The 23,044-nt window shown below is 39.6% G+C and overlaps 1 protein-coding gene across 3 annotated transcripts in view; it reads left to right on the top strand.

Moving 5' to 3' along the window:
- GRID1 (glutamate ionotropic receptor delta type subunit 1) overlaps positions 1–23,044 on the top strand; it is a 2,258,979-nt gene that overhangs the window by 649,033 nt on the left and 1,586,902 nt on the right. The gene's annotated exons all lie outside the window — the stretch shown is intronic.

The following is a 23,044-nucleotide window of genomic DNA, read 5'->3' as shown; positions in this document are numbered from 1 at the left end:
GTTGCCTCCTTCACTGCTGTGGAAAAATAATCCTTTGTTTTGCTTTTGCTTTTTTGCTTCTGTTACTTTATGCTTCTGAAGTTCCACCATGCATTCGGGGTTCAGGATCAGGGTGAAGATAGCTGTTTGAAATCCGGCCAGGAGACAGACTCCACATAGCGTGAGAGAGCGTTGATGCTCAGCAGTCTCTTCTTAGCATGACAGCTGACGCTTGACTCATCTCGCTGCGTTGTTATAAAATATGAATAACCCCTTGACAGTGATGGGTAGCGCACCTGTGGGATATATGAAAGACTTCAGAACCACCACTGGCTTCTTTAATACACATTTCAGAGTGATTTTGAATGCACATATCTTGACATCATGAATTTTTAGCTCCTAAGTTTTTGCTCAAGTTCTTTTGTTTCCCCATATGTATGGTATACATGAATACTAAACAACGCGTCGGTTTAACACGATTACTGGTGGGGTTTCGTCATTTATAGCTACTATTATGCAGAACATTTAGACTGCATTGCAACATAACCGATTTTTGTCGAAAAAAGGTTCACCTTCTATTAGCACCTTTTTACTGATTTTCCGGGCAAGAGGGACAGTTGAGACAACTGTGTGACGTACGTCTATTTGACAGGCCATTATACATTCAATACCCAAATATATCAGCTGCGCCACAGAAATATGAAAAATAAGAATTCCTCACCGTTTACCACAAAAACATGGACATAATAAAAACGTCCATTAAAAATGCAGTATTCTGCCATTTTCAAATGTCGGTACTACTGTTGCCCAATTTGATGATACACAAACTATCAATATCAAAAGGATGAAATTCTGATTTAGCCATCCAAGGATTCAAGTTTGCCATTTGTAGACCACCACTTTCCATATCGGGCAATTAACTTGCTATGCCATCTTGTTTGCATATTTATTCCCCGGCAAACAGAAGTATTATTTTCTTATGAGTTTTAAGCATTTTTGTTGTAGAAACTCGACTAGCTGAACCTCTAACCCCCACATATGGAAAACACGGGCGGGAGTGTAGCTTAGGCAGTAAGAGAGGGGGCTGGGGTGGGGGGGGGTTCTGCTTCAGAATTCCCAACAATCACGCTGGCACATAATGTCAAAATACTTTTTTTTTTTTTTTATATTTTTATTAGAGCAGGAGAGAACAATAAAAGCAATTATTTTACACATCATCTTACATATCAAATAACCCGACCAATAAACAATACATACATGTTCAAAAAAAGGAATTTCATATTAAAAATTCCAAACAGCACTGATAAAAAATCACCCTCCCCAATCCAGATCTTAGCTAAGCCACTTAGTTTAAAAGTTTAGGTTAACCACCCAAAGCAAAATAAAGTGACAGGTGCATTATATACAAATAAAGTGCAAAGTGCCATGTACAAATGATTTTCATTTATATTTTACATTAACAGACATGGGTCGTGCTGCCATAGGGGACAAAGAAGTGCCAAATAGCTCTAAATCTTATTACCGCTCCCACGCGTTTGGCATAGTTTATAAGTCTTAGTCAGCTTATTAAACCAATATTCAATGCTAGGTTGTATGCTGGTTCTCCAATTTTGCAAAATGAGTGATCTAGCAACTTCTATAGCAATTAATATAAAATATTGTGGATATATTATGTGAGACATTTCACTTCTGCAGAGGAACCAAATAACACCAACATAGCTGACAGACACATTTCTAGGGTTAAAATCCGAGATATTTCCTCAAAGATCCTTTTCCAGAAATGTTGTAAATCATTACATTCAAAGAATATATGTAACCATCCCCCTTCCCCCTCACTATTACAGTGGAAAAATTTCTTTGGGCAAGTTAAAAACATTTTGGACAGTTTCAGAGGAGTAAAGTATAATAACCATCTAGATAAAAAATTCATTCTTTTAAAATTAGCGCCTCTGAGAGCTTTATTTGCTAAGTCATTCAACTTTGTCCACTCTTTATTATTAAACTTACATCCTGTCTCTAAATGAATTTTCTGCAGCTCTTTTGTCAGGACCTCTTCTGAATTGGCTTTCTGATGAAGTATCTGATACCAGGAGCCAACTCCTGCCAATTTATTTACTATATGCCTGACAATTGGTCTTATTGTTTCATCTAAAATTGCATAGTTATTCTTAAGAAAATTAGATATTTGTGCAAACCTCACGGCCAGTGCAGTATTTGGCGTATTGGCATGAGGACAAACAGTCTCCCATGTAATTAAAGAATCTAGATTGTAAAAATCCCCCAACTGAAAATATCCCTGTTCTTGCCATTGCTGACAAAGCCGATTGGAAAGTTTAAAACTTCCAGATGCTCCGTCCTGTAATGGGGTATATGCATGGAATAAAGGGATATTCCAAGATTTGAAAAATAGCTGCATTCTATCTGCTAAAGTAAAAATAACCTTATAACGCGTTTTTTTTGGAAGTTTTGCCAAGCGTAGAAAAGCCGGAAGTCCAATGGCACTTTCATTTAGCATACGTATCAAAACAAATGTGTCAAAAACAGAATTTTCCTTACCCAGTTGAGAAAACAAATCGAGTAAAGAGGCCTGATAATATGTTAAAAAATGTGGGAGTGCCAATCCTCCTGAAATTACATCAAGTTGTAGTATAGAGAGCCTGACCCTAGGTTGTTTATTATTCCATGCAAACCGCCTTATTAATTGATCCAGCTCCTTAAAATAGTAACTGGGGATTTTCATAGGGAGGTTAATGAATAAAAACAAGAACAGTGGCAGTACCGTCATTTTAATCATTGATACTCTTCCTACCAAGGATAATTGCAACAAAGACCAATTATCCAATAACTTTTTAACTTTAGTAAGCAAACTAACATAAGTCATAAAAAATAATTGTGCATAATCATTTGTAACATAAATTCTCAAATATCTAATTGGATGCGGGGGTATTAGATGGATGGTAGGTGGAAAATCTAGAGGAGTCGTATTAAATGTCAAAATATCGTTTTTTGCATGATTAACTTTATATCCACCCACTTGGGTAAAATTTAGAATTTCATCTAGTAGGTTCTGTAAGTTATCTACCCCTGGATTCAGATATAAAATAATATCGTCTGCATAAAGCTTGATTTTAGTCATAACCCTCTATATGGGGGACGATACTTATGTTCTTCCAAATCTTCTGCGCCAGGGGTTCGATAAACAGCGAGAATAAAAGAGGAGACAACGGGCATCCCTGACGGGTGCCTCGCTTGATAGTAACTTTGCCATTTACTACACCGTTGATCATAATTGTAGCTTCTGCACCTCCATATATTTTAATCAACATCTTAATACGTTGTTGTGGAAAACCACATTTTGATAAAATAAAAAATAACGCACTCCAATCCACCAAATCAAAAGCTTTTTCAGCATCCATCATCATAATCACCGCATCGGTTTGATTAATAAAAAAATAATCAATGGCGTGCATTAAAAAATGAGTATTTGATGACATTAAATGTCCAGGAATGAAACCATTTTGATCACTATGAACCAGCTGTTGTGCACAGGGAGCAATCCTTTTAGCCCAAATTTTCATAAGAAATGTATAATCTGTATTTAACAGACTGATAGGACGGTAAGAACTTGGATTGGCAGGGTCCTTATCTTTTTAAGAAAAACTATTGCAACCGATTCTTTAAAACTCTTAGGAGTATCTATACCATCCGTAATTTCATTAAATAATTCTACTAAAAAAGGAAGCAGTTCTACCTGAAATAATTTATAAATTTCTACAGGAATCCCGTCTGCTCCACTAGCTTTGGCATTCACCATACTCTTTAATACTACCTGTGCTTCAGGGATTCCAATTTACGAACATAGTGTGTTAGAGGATTGCTCTGATAACAAAGGTAAGTCCAATAGATCAAATTATCTCTCAAGACCTACCTCATCCACTCCTTGCGTTTCTCCATAAATATGCTCAAAATGTGAACTAAACACCTCACCTATACCCTGCTTATCCTCAACTAAATGGCCAGTTACTGGATTTTTAATTTGAGAGATTAATTGTGCCGCCCTCTGTGATTTTGTGGACCAAGCCAGAAATCTACCAATCTGCTGGCTCTCCTCGTATAATTTTTGTTGGTAGGCCCTGCTACCTGTAATTTCCTCTATTAAAAAAAAATCTTTCAGATTCTCCATTGCTATGGCTACCTCCTTTTGCTGTGCCTTTATTATGGGTACTGAGGAATCTGGAAGAATTACTTTTTGTCTCGCCTCTTCCACGGCAGCTTGAAGTGTGGCAATTTTGTATCTCCGTGAGTTATTAATTCTTGCCTTATAGGAGATAACATGCCCTCTAAACGTGGCTTTAAAGGCTTCCCATACCGAAAATAATGGGGACGTGTTTAAATTGTTTTGAAAAAACTCCTCTACAAACCGTCTTGTTTCTATTAACCAAGTCATATCTTGTAAAAGAGTTTTATCAAATTGCCATCTAGGTCTGTTTTTCACACCTTTATTTAACAATAAAGAAAAAGAGACTAGGGAGTGATCTGAAAAATAATTAGTTACAATTTCTACCGGCCCCTTATCAGCTGAATTATCGACTAAAAAATAATCCAATCGTGAAGCTGATCTAAATCTGCCCGAATAGCAGGTATATTGCGAGAGAGTAGGGTTAGCTAATCTCCAGGGATCGACCAAAGAAAAATCTCTTATTAGGCTGCTAATTATCTTTGCAGTTTTGGGTTTCAGTTGACGCTTTGCTTTATTCGAAGAATCCAGAACTAAGTTCTGGATAAAATTAAAGTCACCACCCAAAACTACAAAACCTTCCATGCTGATTACTAATTGGTAAATTTGAGTAAGTGCCGAAATGTCATCCTGAATAGGACCATAATAATTTACAAAATTCAGCATTGTTTCATGTAATTTAACCTTCACCCACAGCCATCTACCTTTCCCATCTCGCTGAACTTCTTTGACTTGCCAGTTAAGTGTATTTGCGATTAGAATCCCTACCCCTCGAACAGCTAAATTGGCAGAAGAAAAAAATGTCTGTGTATACCTTTTGGGAAATACTATTTTAGGATTATCAGATTTAAAATGAGTTTCTTGTAGAAACGCAATCTCAGGAGAAAGAGACGTAACCCAGTTTAAGAAGGTCGCTCTTTTACCTGGGTTAAGTAATCCATTAGCATTACAGGAAACAATTTTGACAGTCTGCAATTGAGCCATCTAACTATAATACATAATGTCAAAATAAGTTATAGACAAGTTAGGCACGCAAAGGGACTTAAGGGGGAGGGGAAGGTAGAGAAATGCGGATTGGTAGTGGTACTAAGTAACAGAAATCACATTATTGTATGAAATAATCAACGTTTGTGAAGTATTTCCAAGCAGAGAGAGGGAGAGAGTGTGAGCATTTTTGTCTGTATGCGTAAAAATATCTGGTGAAATCCAACAGACACCGCACCATATCAAACTGAAAGTACCTGCACCTACCCATTTATCACAAAATATATTTGGGGGTGTAACACCCCAAACACTCTCCCTGAAGCTACAGAACACAGGATTTATGCTGAATTTACTGTTTGTAAACTATGCCTCTACTCTAATGCTTCAAATAATAATAATAATAAAAAAATAGCATTAAAACTATCCTCTTGGATAACCTCAAATAATAAGAATATACAGTCCCAAGTATGTGGATAAAATGGTTGCAAACTTTTATTTCAAACACAACCTTGAATTAATTAGCAATGACATTAGTTAGTTAAAAAGCAAAAATCATATGACAGAGTAAATATTAGACCCATGAAAGAGATAATAACTGAGCAAAGAAAAAGCGGTCAGCCCTTTTACAGTTTATGGTATGCCCAGTCTCTTTCCTTCTGTGCAGTAACTATGCAGAAAATGTAGCAGTGAGCATGGGCACCTTTGCACCATTTTTAACTAATTGCTTGCCACTGAAGGCTTATAATAGTTTGAACTTAAGTAAGTAAACTAGCACTTCATAATAAATTTAAAAAAAACAAAACGAATGAGCAAGCATCTCTCCTCTGCCATTTGTCAGTCAAAAGAACACCAGCTTGCATCATGTGCTCAAAGTGTAGCCAAACAGGGCAACAGCTCAACAATAAAATGTTACTGCTTCAATTGATGGATCTGCATGACTTTGAGTCTATGAGCTGTATATATATGTGCTGATGTTTTTATTAACTTACATTTGCTTTGTGGGTGATCTCTTGGCATTGGATTTCTGAGAAACTCCGGGAGTTTAAACATTTTGCTGTCTTTTGTTTGCTTTGGGATACACAAGTCTTGTGGTCCTCACTAAAAGAGGATCCTTGCTATCTCAGCTTAAGAGAGAGAAACTCTCCAGTGCTTGGTGCCTGAACTCTTATGGATTTCCCTCACTTTGTTACTCTTCTCACTTGTAGGGGTATGCGTGTTCTAACACCCCTGCACCCCAAGGTGTGTCTGAGGATTTGCAGTTGCATTTGGGTTAAGAAAGAAGGACTTGTTTTGGCACCGGAAACATTGGAATGCTGAGAGCTCCTTTGATGACAACAGAGTGGCCAAGGTGCAATAACAAAGCAATATTATCCAAGGGGAGGACACTTAACGTTAGGTATTGACCATGATGGATTCATAGGGTCTCGAGACAAAGTTAAGGGCTGTACTTCACCCCAGTCAATATTTAACTGAGCAAGCTCTCCCTATTGGTTAATATTGCTACTCTAAATCAGCCTGTTAATATCCTGGGTGAGAGTCACAAAAGACTTTGTTAGATGCTGTATTTTGTTAATGGGACTACTTCGGTGGAAGTTTACAAGAAGCACTGCTGGTGGATTACTTTTGGTGATAAGGCTCCACCTTTTCCCCATTTAAATGCATTGTAGTGACAGCCTTGATGTGAGGCTTCGAAGAATGTGCATATGGAAAAGTTATTATTAGATTGTCGTCACAATATGAATCATTTGTTAAGGGTGACACACTTATTTTAAGAATTGTGGCGCATTCTAAGGTGAGTTCATTATGTGAAAAATGCTGACCCTCCTTTGGGATTTGACAAACCATGTTTAAGAGAAAATGGTTTTCTCAGATGATCTTCTCATGCAAATGGGGGTAAATGCAATCAAGTCACAAATATGCTCTTCAGCAATAAAAGGAAAAAGTTTGATATGCTGAGTAAAACATGCACTTCCCACAGGAGCAGGAGGTGGTTAACTGCTTTTTCTGTGTTCTACTGCAGCTTCATACCAGAGTTCTAGAACACAAGAGGGCTAGAACAGCAATTTTATGATAGATTCACGATTAAAATGAAGTGAACCTTTTTTTTCCATACCTCAGGTGAGCTGGGCTGTACTGAAAATTAAGTAAGTGTGGTAGATTTTTGATGAACATTTATCGAGGCAGATGTCTTATTTCCTATCGCTGTGCTAGATTGTGTGTTTCCGTGAAACTGGTCACCAGTTAGACCCTACGCCACGCCAAAGCCCTAATTATAGACAGTAGAATAGGGTGGTTCAGGGCATCAGCAGTTGCTGATTTATCTTATAGCATAAGAACTGGAGCATCTCCTTAATAAAGTTCAATGTGGAGTTTAAAATGGAGTATGCAAAACCTCGTTCTGGTTCTGTACATCAAATGGTTTAAAATGGGGCTGATGTTGCATGAGAATGTGAATACTAAGGAACGCTTGACACTAAAATTCTGGCTGTCTTTTCCAATAAGCTGAGTAAAAATAAAACATTTGAAATGGATGAACAGATGTTACAGTCAATGACTTCAAGTGACTGCTTTTTTAAAGAAAGAGTGCACCAGACCTGGTTAAGGAACACTAAAAGGACTGTTTGTAATTTCTGTAATGGTTGCTAAAAGCTCATTAGCAAAATTTCATTAGCAGAATTCCAAACTACATTTAATGGGCAGAGATCTCTCACAGAACGTGTCAGATTGATAATTTACATAAAATAATAAACCTCAACTATAACAACTTGCCCGAAGTTCAGATTGAGTGCTTACTCATGAAACCGAACTGTGGGCTTTCTTGTGAGCCTTATTCAGAGGAATTCGATTTACTTAAAGTAGCAATATTCTGCTGTATCTTCTGTTTTGTCGGAAAAATATTAAAGCCGATCCACACAGAAATCAGGAGACAAGTCATTGTTAGGACTCGATCAAAGTAGAATTTCAAGTTCAAAATACTTTTCCTGCCATCCTAGTTGCGTTTATTTTCCTTATAGAAATATTTTTTTGCTTAATACATAGTCATAATTTACTTCTTTTAACTTTTTAATAGTTTCTGTGAGAACATTGGTTATTATTTTTCTAGGGGGGTGACTTATAGCAACCCAATAAACAAGTCCAGTTATGTTAATTAACTAATTTTTTACATAATCCTTCAGCTTGGCATTGTCTATTAAGGCTTCTTGAGAACACTTTTAAAGTGGTTTAATCTTGTATGTTCTGCTCTAAGTATTTACTGAAAAGAGAAAAATACCTGCTTAAGCTTATTTTCCCAATGTTTATACCGACTAGGACGTGAAAATACTGGTCATGCCAGTGAAAACAAGCATTAAAAATGCAATAGGTCTCACATTTATTTGAGTTAGAGCTATTGGTGTTGTAAATGACAATTTCTTCTACCCTTGTGTTATGGAGTGGATGTATGTGGTCTGAGTGGAATTATGTGGATTGGATTGGAATTGTTAGTTCTGTAATTGTGTGGTGTGGTGTGAAGTGGATTTGTGTAGTGTAAATATGTGGCATGATGTGCAGGGCAATTATGTATATAGTCATTATGTGATGTAGAGTGCAGTAGTGTAGAGTAAAGCTGTGTAGAGTATAGTACCATAAAGTGGCCCTGCGTATATTGCAGTAGAATAGAATGCACTGTAGTAGAGTGACACAGATTGTAAAAGAGCGGCTTAAAGTGGCGAAGTATGGAGTGTAGTGGTGTAAATTAGATTGTTTTAGAGTACAGTGAAGTGGTATAGAGTGGAGTGGTAAAGAGTAGAGTGGATTGGCATAGAGTACAATGCTATAGAGTGTAGTTTTGCAGAGTAGAGTAGCATGGAATGGTATAGAGTGGAGTGGTGAAAAGAACAGTGGAGCAGCCTATCCTGGAGATGTGTAGAGTGCAGTGATAAAGAGGACAGTTGTGTACAGTAAAGTGGGGTAGAGTGCATTAGCATAGAGTAGAGTGGTAAATAGTAGAGTAAAGAGGTGTAGAGTGGAGTGGTGCATTTTGGAGTGCAGAGGTGTAGAATAGAGAGGGGTGGAGTGCAATGTAATAGTGTACAATGGTGCACAGTAGATTAGAGCAGCGTGGAGTGTATTGGTGTAGAGTGTAGTGGTAAAGAGTTTAGTGGTGTAGAGTGTAGTGGCATAGGGTAAATTTGCATAGAGTGAATTGGCATAGACTGCAGTACAGTGGGGTAGAGTGGAGGGGTGCAGAGTAGAGTGCAGTGTTATAACGTGTAGTGGTGCAGATTAGAGTGGAGTAGAGTTCAGTGTCATAGAGTGCAGTGGCATAGAGTGTTGTTTCTTTGACACCACTGACTTATCCATAGGGGTAAGAACATAGTTCAAAGAAAATCAGGAGTAGAGTAATAGCGTATTCACAATAGAACATGAGTGTAAAGACTTAGTATGCGTAAGGCATTAGAAAAAAGGGACGGACAGATAAGGTCTTCAAAGGCGCAGTCAGTAATAATACTGTCCAACATTATTTGCAGCTTATCTTTTTAAGCTATCATTCCAGGTAATCTTGTTTTTTTCATTTATGGCATGTTAACACATATAACTCCATTATCCTGCACTGCATGTCAAGTCGGCTGATGTGAAAGGTCCATTATCATGAAGGCAGAAGAACAAATGGACAGTTATATCTAAATTTGCACGGCGAGTAAACAATACACACAATCAGAAAAATAAAAAACTGAAATTACAAAATGGCATTTAAATTGAAACAAAGGTTTAGTTAAAAGTTCAACTTTCTCGCCACTTGAAAAAGTCAATTAGATTTCACATCTGGTAAGACAAATCTACACAGGCACGTTAATTGTGCTGTAAACCTGCTGCATTTTCTATCATGCTGTGTCCAGTGACGTTGAAGCCTTCTCTTCCCAGGAAAATATAACATTTGCATGAGTTTTACAAAAGGGGAAAATAACCAGAAACAAACTATTTTGGAAATACATTAAATAAAGCTGCCATTCATGTAAGGGAAGTCATGCAATGCTCTTATAAATATTCTTAAAATTACAACTACCTCCGTGTTGAAAGCTATACATTCAACATACTTGACCGTATTGAATACCTTAAAGATGGAGCACAAATAGCCAAAAAAAAGAGATGCCAACAGGCCTGAGAATCCTTTTACTACACTATGGTAGTTCTGCAACAACAAAAGAGACTTCATTTTGAATAAGTCACCCTAAACACTAAAAAGGTTTACGCCAACCTTTTTCAAAGGTTTGTTAACCGCTCAAAGGAGATTCCATACAGGAAAAAAGACCTTGCACATGCTAGGCAAGAATTTGCCTCAGACATCATCTGATTAGGGCCTAGCGTAGCAGCTACAAAAGGGACACCCACTCCGCTTTACAGGTCTGGACGGAGGAGCCTCGAGCGACCCTCGCCCGTTTATTTAATCCCTCTCACCATGCCTGGCCAGAGAGTGATACATTGTATGCAGACCCTTCCGGGTCAGGCTCTGGGTGCCGCTCTCGTGGGAACGCGGATCATTACACTGATATGTAGTTTAACTGTAAACAAGTTCTTTAACACATCATTGTGCTTTAAGAAATGTAATATACATGGTAGCCATATTTGAAAGGGGTGAAAGTAGTCTGTCTTCTCTTTTCATGTTCACTATCATAGAGATGACAAGGAAATAGTGACTGAACAGAGGAGACATCTTAGATTAGTGCATCAACAGTACTGACCTATCGAGTTGTTTCTACATACCATATGCTACCTGCTCGTTGATTTGTAGCGGGTTTAACAACGATTTAAAATGCCGCAATATTGCATTGCTTTAAATTGTAGAAATTGTCCTAAATCTAAATATCTGGATATACAGGGGAGGACCAACGTAATAAATCACGCTAAAACACTTTGAAGGTTTCGGTGTCTAAGCATCAGTTCTCCCCGTGCCTAAGCGATTTGCCCGCAATCACAGAATGTAAAGCCGATGCTGAGGAACCCAAAAAATAAGCTTTACAAAAACTTGCATCCCACCCAAGCTTAGTGAAAAACAGATTTGTAGCGGGTTTAATAACGATTTAAAATGCCACAATATTGCATTGCTGTAGATTGCAGAAATCAACATTAATCTAAATGTCTGGTTGTGCAGGGGAGGACTGACATAATAAATCACACTAAATACTGTGGAGGTTTACAAGTCTCAACGGGGCATATCATCATGGGCCGGCGATAATTATCGCTGAGCTCACTTAGCGCTAGGATAATTATCGCCGGCTATCGTGGAATTTTATCGCTGAGATAGCGTGCTATCAGCAACGCTTATCTCAAAAGCGATAAAATTCCTCGCGCTAACAGCCAAAAGTGAGATTATCGCTGGAAATCCAGCGATAATCTCACACATTTTGGCGTTAGCTTGCTGATAAGACAGGGCATACTTAGCCATTATATCCACCTTACATTGGATATAATGGCTAAGGCAGGGTGAAAGCAGGCATAAGGAAAGTAGCGTTAACTGTGGTTAGCGCTACTTTTCTTATGGCTATGCCTGTTAGCGATTCCCTTGATAATTGGAGAAATGTTGGTTAGCGACATTTCTCCAGTTATTTTGGGATGGAACGCCCACTTTGCATCTCATTAGAGATGCAAAGGTGGGCGTTATGGGAAAGGGAGCTAAAGCAGCGATAATTTTTCATCGCCAGCTTGCTGATATGCCCCAACATCGGCTCTTTCTGTGCTTAAGTGATTTGCCTAGAATCACAGAATGTAAACCCGACATAGAGGAACCCAAAAACCAAGCTTAAAAAACATGCATCCCACACAAGCTTAACAAAGACAAATAAGACATATGAAACACCTTACTGATTGACATGGATGAGATTGAATCTTGCATTACGAGAGCATTGCCCACCAACCCTCTCAAGCAATGCTACCATTGGAGGAGTTTACTCGTAGAGAGGGCGGGCTGAGAGAGGCACCTCAGCAGTGGTGGTGGCTGCAGCGGCTCCCAGCACCCATGGCTTGCCTGGTTTCAGATCCACCACCCGGCAGAGCTAGCACCAGAGAAATAGAAAGTGTGGCATCCTTGAAGCGGGCACAGAGCTGAACCAGGAGCCAGGAAAAACACTTGCACTCTGCAACAACAACAAAAAGGGCATGAACACAAAAGGAAAAATACTCCAGAGAAAGGATACCTGTAAACTGGCATTATTCCAGGGGAGGGAAATAAACAGAGAAGGAGGGACATATAAGTAAATGAAACCATAAAGAAACAAGCTTTTCCGAGTGACACACACTTTAACCAATCGGCTGCGAGGGGCGATATGAAAGGCAACATCCAGAGCACAGTATGTCTTGTAGAGACAGCGCATGCACTGCGTAGGTGAGACCTAAAAAGCAGCTAGGCGGAAACCCTAGCAGTACATGCAATTGGGCAGCGGCAGGCAGTAAAACATGTAAACAAGTCACACCGCAGAGCGTTCTGTCACTCAATCTCACAAGACTCCTTTCATATAGTTCATACAGTTTCAGTTACACACACGGCATATAATCTAATTTCTTCTTTCTTCAGAGTGCAGGTTGGCTGACTTTTGCTGACAGCCCAGACCAACGCCTAGTGTGATCATGAGCAGGACCACACCAACACTGGTCAGAACCTATTAACTCTCCTGATACACCCTCACTTCAGCACCTTCTCCCTGTGCCTATTCTTCTGCGCAAGGCTTCGGCTCCACTGTGTTGAGCAGGTTTGCAAGGTTCTTCCCAGCACCTCTGTATTGTACATATTCCCCAGTGATGGCTGTCATTTGTTTCACTAGTCATTCCTGTGGCAGGTGAAGTTCTGTCACCGCTGTTTTATCAGGAATTGCAGCGTCAGTCGTTCTCCATCCAGTGTACCTTTTTCTTTGCTGCATAGTCATATGTTTTGAAATCCTGTAACTGCTACTAGGCTGCCTGTTGTTTTGGCACTGGCGGGGTGGGGGAATGCAAGCTGCTGTGCTAATGTTTAATCTTCTAATGAAAACACAGAACCTTATCCTTATTACCAATAACAGATCAGGGTGCAGAATATAAGCACACAACATGGATGGTTCCATGGGACTTTTTTCTTATGCAATCAAAATACCTCTCTCTATACATGAAACACTTTACTTAATTTATTCACCAAAATAAATGTAATTCAACATATACACACAATCAAATTAAGTTTGTTATTGGCACAAGTGTTTGCAGATGTGCGGAACATTACCCGCTGCACCCATGTTGTCGTGAGCAGGGTACACATATCGATGGTCTTTTTAAGTGAGGATGCAGATACCCCAGCATGTGAAAAATGTATGCTGCTTTTTTGTCTTGAGGTGATCTTTGTAAATTTCCTATAGGGTCAACACATTTGAAGGGATTGTCTGTTATTCAATCTAATTGGAAGCAAGAACCATTGAACATACTGTGAAATGTTTTGTTTTGTGCTCCTGAAATACTGGAGATATCCTGCTTGTACATATGTATCATTGCAAATGTTGCACACCACTGCACATTTTGAGCACTGCGCCACCTGCACTTAATTTGATTGTGCGTACATGTTGAACCACACCTATTTTGGAGAATACATTGAGTAAAGTGTTTTACGTATAAAGAGAGATCATTATATTGATTGCACAGGAGCTTTTTGTTTGCTTATAAAGGGCCTCATGTAGGTAACATACTATTTACTGATTCATAAATACCGAATTTTACCGATTCGGTATTTATGAATCGGTAAATAGTATGTAGGTAAATAATCAGTAGTTATTACCGATTCTGTAAATATCGGTATTTATGAATCAGTATTTACCGAATCGGTAATAATGCATCCCTTCCCATTCATTCCTATGGGCCTGGAGGCCTATAGGAATGAATGGGAAGCCAGTTACTATTACCGATTCGGTAAATACCGAATCGGTAATAGGGGAGGCATTATCATGGGTGGCAGGGTGTCACATTGACACCCTGTTGCACCCCTGATTCGTGCATGTGTGCACATGTGGCGCACATACATGCCCTAAGGGCATGTATGTCTGCCACATGGCACTTTACAAATAGCACAAAAATGCTTTTTGTAAGGTATTCGTCATTTACCATCAACTTGTAGTTGGTGGTAAATAAAGAATCCAGACACCAATAATGCACTCACTTGAGTGCCCCCTACATTGCATTTCTGGATTCGGCAACTGAAGTTTGGAAAAAGCTGCATTAATTACTTTAACTCTTCGGTATGGCTTAACAAACATAGGATTAAAGTTATAGTGAGGCTTCAGATTTAAATATCTGTGGATAGCCAAACAAAACTTCCTGCCTTATATTGTGAAAATGTACTTTCTTTCCTATTACCAGATCTTTACAAATCCTGTTTTGCTTTAGACAGGTACTCTTGTGTTCTCTTGGGATTTTTTTATACCTGTTCTGTGAAGTCTTGTACTGCATTTTTTTGTTCCTTGGTATTTGAAAACCAGTTATGTGAGTATTATGCCCTTGGATACAGAAGAAAGACAAAAATCCCAGTGATGAATGTTAGGATTGTTATAAGCAAATTCCATCAACCACAACAAAGACTCCAGTTTTTCGACCATTTCTAAAATGTGACAACTAAGGTATTGTTCCAAGGTCTGACTAATTTGCTCTGACCATCAGTTTGTGAATTATAAGTAAATGAAAGAGGAGCATCTACTCCCATTTGTTTAAATAAATGTATCTAAAAATGTGAGTTGAACTGATTCCCTCTATCAATGATTACCGTGCTGGAACACCATGGAACATCAAAATGAAATTAAGCCTCACAACAGTATAAAATGGGTCATTTTGGTACAGTGAGCCACCACTGCTTCTTAGTTTTGGGTAAGTTTGCAATAAAATCTAAAGAGATAGATTGAGTGGGAATGGAATGGTTCGAAGTAAACCGTGAAGATCTAAGTGTGAAAATATACTGTTCTTTTCCACATTTGAAGTAATTGATGATCACCAAAACCCCCTTTCCAGAGTTGCAAAGCTTTTTACTCTCCAGGATTTCAAATTAAAGGTGGCAAATGGTACCACTAGAATTCCTTTAATTGTGGACTAGATGTGTGGGAAATAATCTTTTCCTATGACCATTTAAGTTCCTCTTGTCCTCCCATAACCCGGTAGAATTTTTTAATTCTTGAAGACGTTTTAGAACTTTGTTGGCAAATTAGAGTTTATACTTGCAACAATCTTTTAATTTGTAATTATATTGGGAGGTGGAATTTTAATATCATCTAAGCCTACAGCATAATCCAACTGTGACAAGGCATCTGCTTTACTATTTTGGCGGCCAGTATGAAAATGAAGGATGAAATCACATTCACAAAGAAATGCATCCATCTTAACTCTCTAGCCGATAATCCTTTGATTGACTGGAGTAACTGTAGATCCTTTTGATGGGTTAACGCGGTAACCGTATATCTGGCTTCCAATAAATAATGTTGCCATTCTTCAAATGCAACTTCAATAGTTAACAACCGTTTATCAGCAGCATTGGTACAATTTGCCTTCTATAGAAGATAGCTTACAAGAACAAACTACTGAATGCATCAACAGGATTTTGTTTGACAAAGCTTTGCCAAATGCCTTTTGAAAAGCATCCACCTGTGCTATAAATGGTGAAAGGGTGTGCAGATGTTGCAAATTAGGGGCAGAAGTGATTTTTTACTTCAGTTCCTAGAAGGCACATTCCGAGTCAGGCTCCTAGTGTTTGGCTTACACTAGTCAGTGATTGAAACAATCCCCTTACCAATTCTGGATACTTTTGTACCCTATGCCCACCTACGTTTGCACAACTTCCATTTTGCATATTGCAAAAATACCCAGGTGCCCCTGTTTCAGAAAGGCAGAACCCTTCTCCCACTGGCCTATGTAAATGTACTCTTCTCTCACCTTACAGGGCCAAAACTGGTACTTGCTTTATACTAAGTTTGCAGCCAACGAGTCTGGGAGGGCTCTTAAAATGAATCATTGCAAATCTTGTCAGCACCTTTGGTATAAGCAAGTCAAAAGAAGAAGCTCCCTTTTACTCTGCAGCTGTCCTGCACCTCTCCCAGATGGTTCATCTCTGCTAAGAGGCCTTTAGAGAACATGATCCTGTTCTTTCTGGGGGCAGATGAAGGGTCTTCAGAGCCAGAGGGGTTAACTCTAACAGCCAAGGATGCATAATACAAATTCAGAGTGATACATGGCAATACTGGATTTATTCCAGTTTTGAGCGAGGCAGCCTAAAGTAAATTTTTCTAAAGTTACTTTTCCACAAATGTTATCAAAATATGATTTCTGCATTAAATACAATTTGTAAAACTAGGGGAAAAAACAACTTTCAATGCCTTTTCTAGCATCTTCTCAAGTGATGATGCAGAATAAATATTTTGATCTCAATATAGCTGAACTTACATACTTAAATAGCTTTTGTACCTTCAGTCACTGTGCAGGCACACTTTTAAATTCACAGTATTTCATATTTTTACGCAGAAGACACTTTAGAGATGTCTTATTACTATAAAATTAGGCTTTCTTACATGCTAAGGGCACAGCCCCCAGACCCCCAGTTTTTTCTGGCCCAAATCTGTCTGAAGATAAGTAAGGAGTATGCTACATGGTACAAGCGAAGAACACATTCATTGATGCTAAGACTTTTGACAAATTTCAGAAGCAAAATGAATGATGGTGTGATAGTCCATTTAATCTGCAATGGCCCAAAGCCTTTGTCAGTTTTTTCAACAAGTTGACGTATATTGGGACGAAAATTTAAAACTCTATTTCAAAGATCATGATATTGCTTCAAATGCATCACTGATCAACATCATCTTCCAGGAAGTGCTGTTACAGCAAGGTTGTTTTTGATCTCCTTTATCACAGGTGTGCCAGGTGAAATCTCGCACATAGTCCTTTTCCCCTGTGAGACAGACTCATTGGTAGTCTAATGTTATTAATGGTATGACCAAATTTATGTGTTGTGGAAAAGGGAATCAATTTAGTCGGTGGCTTGATGATAAACGCAGAAGTTGGCTGATAATTAGCAATATTTAAGTGTTAATTTTTTTTAACTAATTGTTAGGTAAAATCACTGGCTAAAGGTGAAAAGTAAGGCTCTCATTATTGCAACAGCCTTAGTTCAGTCTCTTAAGCCCTATGGTGGCAGTCCCTTCAATCTCAACTAAAACAATAGCTGCTAAAATAATCCCTAAATTGCTGTAAGAATGCAAACTTTTGTGTTTAGAAGGCAAGTTTCAATTCCAAGAACTGAAAAGGGAAGTGCTAAAAAGACTATTGGCCTTCCTCAATTCAGCTATGATTCAGACACTGGAACCTGGTCTTCGTCACAAGTTGCATTTGGCAAAAAGTCACTTCTTAAATTTCTTTCTCAATGTGAGAGATTTACAGACTGCTAAACTATTTGTGGCATGTTCAGAAGATCTGACTCGCCTCGGTGACTTGAGGGCATGTAGTAAAATTATTCTTTAAAAAATTGTTAAAGATGAAATCCTCAGCAAAGACCAATCACAGATCTCAAGCGCTCTGGTATACGACAGAAGTGCGACAAGAGAAATCCTCCTGTAAAAACATTTGAAAGAACCTGGCGTATGAACAATAATCAACATTCCAAAGAGGCCTATAGATCATCTCTTACTTTGTTCCATTGAAATATCAAAATAGCTCGAAAAATTCATATTGCATACCAGATCGGCAAGATCTGCAATTCTTCCAAAGAGCTGAACGATTTCATCAATCCTCGCACGTGCTCCAAAGAAATACAGGCTCTGCAAGAATTGTGCGATTCTCTAGCAGACTTTTTGAAAGACAAAATTAAATGAATCTACCAGAATTTTCCCAGCTCTAGCAATCAGGCACATCAGGAGCCTAATTTTATTTCCCCCCTGTTTCACTGTATTTGCAGCTTAGGAAAGTTTAATTGTTTCCTCCTGAGCTAATCAAGAGATCTCTTCAAGCTAAATCCAGCTCTCCTCTGGATCGATGTCCCCTAAGAATTTCAACACCACTTTCTAATCAGCTTGCTTCTGCAATATGCTCTCTGTTTAACTTATCAGTTAACATGGGGGAAAATCTCCTTGGCTTGAAAAGCTGCATAGGTTACACCTATGCAAAAGAAGGCCAATATTGCACCCACAAACCTTACAAACTATCGGCCCATCTTGCTGCTTCCATGGCTAGGCAAGTTGGTGGAAGGTCAAATAATTAAAACACTAATGGATTACTTAGAGGATAATAAGATCCTGGACACATCAAAATCAGGGTTCAGATCCTCACACAACATAGAGACTGCCTTGGTGGCAGTCATAGATCACACAAGACTGTCTCTGCTTGTGCTGTTGAATTTACCCACAGAGTTTGACACTGTGTCCCATTCCAGGCTGCTCCAAAGTTTGTATGAGATTGGAATCCATGGGTCTGCTCTACAATGGTTCTGTGTGTTTTTTTTTAAACAGACTTCAAACCATTTCTCTGGGCTCCTTCAAATCTCGTAGAATGCTGACAGAAAAGGGGGTCCCTCAGGGCTCATGTTTAAGGCCCATGTTCTTCAATATATATGTAGCCCCCCTTGTCAAGATTGTCAAATCCTTTTGATTTGAAATACTGTCCTATGTCGTTGACAGTCATCTGGTCATCTCCTTTGACAAGACCTGGTCAAAGTAAAGGATCGTTTCTTGACAGGAATGAAAGCTATTGCAGCCTGGATGACCAACAACTGCTACCGCTGCATGCTGAAAAAAACGAGATTATGCTGTTTGGTTCTAGTCTTCTGATCGGTGGCCTTCAGAAGAATACAACTACTGAGAAGACACCTCCATGAGGCCAGCGAGAGATCTGCCAATGTTTCCCATACACAAATGAAGTACACTGCCTTTCATCACTTGTGGTAGCCACATGTGTCTCAGAACTATGTGTGTTTGAGTTTCATACTTAAACCTAGAAAGAGGTTTTTGGTTTATTTTCAACAATCTCTTTTTCAGCCAGAGATAGAATCCAGCGGAACTTAGTGGTAAAGCAATTCCTAAATATACTTTAATACTTGTCCACTATTTCACTGTGACCATAGTGAACACATGAATCCAACTCCATAAATGAAGGCTCTAAGATAACAGGTGCCACAGACGATCGTTTTTACTAAGAAACTAAGCCAACCAGTTTCTTTTTTCATTGGTGATTTTCTAAATACAATGGCTAAAGGTTATAGTCTTTATAGGCAGTTTTGAAGAGAAACTTGTGAAATACTCGAATACCTTAACATTCAGAATTGTATACAGGAGCACTGTTTTGGTTTTCTACAGCAGAACATTTTGTAAGTCTCAATTGAAAATTGTGTGCAAATGTTACTATGTTACTTAAGGATGATTTAAAGGCCTGATAAGCTGAGAATCCCTCAATCCTCCCAGCTGTAACAGCAGAAAGCTAATGGGGTCTTCCTGTGTGCTGTGTTGGCAGTTCAACATTGGATGATACTCCAACATTGGATGATACACCTTGGAAATATATATTGGGCATTCCCTTTCATGTCTACAGTGGCCACACAGGTGCATCCCAGCAGACAAGAGTACAAGAGGACGGTAAGGAGGAAATGGATACTATAAACTGGTGCATTAAATGTTTTGTGTGCTAGGTTAATGAACACCTATGGCCTCCTAACGAAAGTCCCAAAGTTATAGCTGGTAACCCCATCTCCGTCCCCCACTGTCTGAGAAATGGATCAGAGATATGTGTGAATGGGCGACTGACAGGAGAGCCTCCACTATAGGAGAACAAGATGGGACTAATGCCTAGCCCATAATGCATAACCCAGATGCTAGATACAGTATTGAATTTCTCCATGCAACCATGTTAACTGACACAGACCAGAGGGGGTATGGGGGAGGGGAGGGTAGTTGGGGAGTTATTTCCATCTGACGTTTTCTTTGTAACATGATATGAAGAGTTGTTTGAGCCAGGATGTGGTTAATATGGGAAAGCCGAGCATAAGCAAGGCTCATGCATCCGTCCTGAATGGGACGGGTATGCCCAGACATGGTTCCCGTGCTCTCCATGCCACTGGAGCCAAGCTATTCTGGCTGATGAGGGGTGAAACCCCGAAACCGGTCCTAGGATGTTTGTTTCCAGTCCCGTGAGGGCCTGGCCTGGCAGTTTAGGCTGGACTGTTCCCATTGGCTGCAGGGACTAAACTGATTTCCGTATGGCTGGGTTTAAACTGGAATGGCATGGTGAGCAAAAAAACGATGGATTTAGGCCCAGATCTCTGTTCTGGGGTGAATGTATGACATTGTTATGCATTCTGACCATCAATTGTTCTTTTAGCATTTGTCACCCCATAGTGGGATGGGTATGTCCAGACGTGGGTCCCGTGCTCTCCATTTCACTGGAGCCAAGCTATCCTGGCTGATGAGGAGTGAAACCCTGAAACCGGTCCTAGGATGCTTGTTTCCAGTCCAGTGAAGACCTGGCCTGGCAGTTCGGGCTGGACTGTTCCCATTGAGCACAGGGTCAAGACTGATTTGCATATGGCTGGATTTAAAATGGAATGACATGGTGAGCAAACAAACAATGGATTTAGGCCCAGATCTCTGTGCTGGGGTGAATGTATGACATTGTTCTGCATTCTGTCCATCAATTGTTTTTTTTCGAGATGTAATGTATGCATGTATTTTTAGTGGGGCCGACTTCCATCGTTTTTCCTATTATACATCTGGTATTTCAACCTCCTATGAGCAGGTGGAGTTTCATGGTCAAATGCACTGGACCAGTGGTATTCCTGTGGCACTTTTAAGTCCGATGGGGGTGGTACCTCCCATTATCCCATATGAATGAAAAGAATACACAGAAATAGGCTGCAAGAGGAGAAAGATAGTACCAAATGCATGTAACAACAACTGTCTGTAGGAAAGAGCCCCTTTAAAAATGGTCACTTCCACTTTTTGGTAGGATTTTCTGTTTGTTTTTTGGCTCTGTGTGTTGGAACTCAGTTATCCAGGCCCCAGTGCATGCATGTGGACTTCAAAAACATGTTGAAATTGGCTACACTCCTAATTAGCTTTTAACCTACCTGTAAGTCCCCAGTATATGGTACAAAGTGTACCCGAGGCCAGAACGTTATTTGTCATTAGTGGAGTGAAGCAAACATTGTGCCTCCACTAGAGTGACAGTGCAAAACATGACCTCAAGCCTAGTATTGCTCTTTTAAAACTGAAAATTGGAACCGTCAAAAAAATCCTTTTTGACAGGACCAAACTATCCATTTAAATATTATGAAGTCACTCCAAATTAGGCCTTAATGCCCAAGTTCCTGGTTTTTAAAAGTAGAACATGTAAAGGTTGAATGTAAAACATATCCTTACAGTGACAAGGCCCCAAAAGACATTTTCCATTGTAGCACGGTTAGCATTTCCTTACGAAAAGTACTAAATTATAATAGTAAACTTAAAAAATGTTATCTCCGTATACATAACAGATACAGAATTAATTATTGGACTTTTAAAAATATTTATCACAAGTCCAATTCATTAGTAAAATTGGATTTGTACTAAATATTTTACAAAACTTACTTTTAAAAAGTTATCTTTTGCTTGTGTAAAGCCTCTAGAAGGCCATTTGCATGAGCTTCCAAATGTCACCAAGGAGCTGAATAGTCCCTTTGTTGAGGGGTGAGCTTGCTCCAAGAGATGAGACAAATGCCTTTGGTGCGGGAAGGTGTTCTGGTCCTCTAACTAGATGGCCACCAGGATGGCACCCAGGAACTTAATCAACTTTAGAGAAGATCGGTCATATGCAGATGCAGCTGACACTTAAGCCTTTCCTCTAATTTATCCCTCTAATTAGCCAGGCTCCAATATCAGTGGGGAACAAGCTGCTCCCATAACCAGTTTTGAGTGATGAAATTGGAGTAGTTGCTCATTTCCATGGTCACTCCTCTATGGTCGGCACAGGAGATCTGCTCTGGGGAAGAAAGGTTCTCCCATGTTGGATTTAGGTAGACATTGGCACTATGGGATAGTTTGAAGAAGGGCACCCAAGAAGTGTTGATGAAGTGGTTAGGGTTACCCCAGGGAGCTTTTTTCCTATTGGTGATGGAGAAGGGCAGGACTCACGTCTACCCACAGTGCACCCTGTTGGGAACTCTGCTGGACCTGTGGAAGGCTGAAGAAGAACCACACCTCCCATTTAGACCCACAAGGAGATATGAAAGGTTGGATCTGCTCCCACTTGTACCCAGGCAAAAAGAATTTGACTCCGGGGGTAAGTTAGCTGGCCTCCTCTTAAGGTACAGGGACACAATAAGGTGCAAAAAGTCCCTTTTTCTAAAAATCCCAGCTGACCATTTTCCAACTGGACCTACCCCAGGTGTCTGCTGGTCGCTTCTGTTGGGGTGAGTGTTTGCCCCTACGTCTGATTCTGAGGTCCTGCGACCCTTGAATGTGTCAAAGTGAACTCCTCCTAACATCGTGAAAAATGTTTCTGGCACCTGCAGCAGACTGGGACACACCTGCTAAGCCAATTCAACTAAGTTGTGTTCACACTGGGCCAAAGAGTGAGGTTGCTCCCGCTCTGAGCTTTTCAGTAGCAACAAATCAATTTCAGTGAGACCTCACATAGAGGCTCTCCAGCCTTATGATTCCTGTTTGGTTTCCGCTTGCAGCATTGCCCCATTGGGCAAACCCAAGCTCCAAAAAAGACTTGATTGGAGAGGGCGCACAATTCTAATTAGAGCTTGTTCCAGCTCCCAGAAAAGCCAGAGATCTACTTCCCATTCGACTCTTCCGCATTCTAGGAATCACTGCCAATAACTTATTTGGCAGATTTCAGATTTCTAGTAGG

Source organism: Triturus cristatus, chromosome 1_2 (genome assembly GCF_964204655.1).
Source record: "Triturus cristatus chromosome 1_2, aTriCri1.1, whole genome shotgun sequence".
NCBI lineage: Eukaryota > Metazoa > Chordata > Amphibia > Caudata > Salamandridae > Triturus > Triturus cristatus.
Note: the sequence above shows the minus strand (reverse complement) of the source record. Positions and strands in the feature narration are given on the sequence as shown.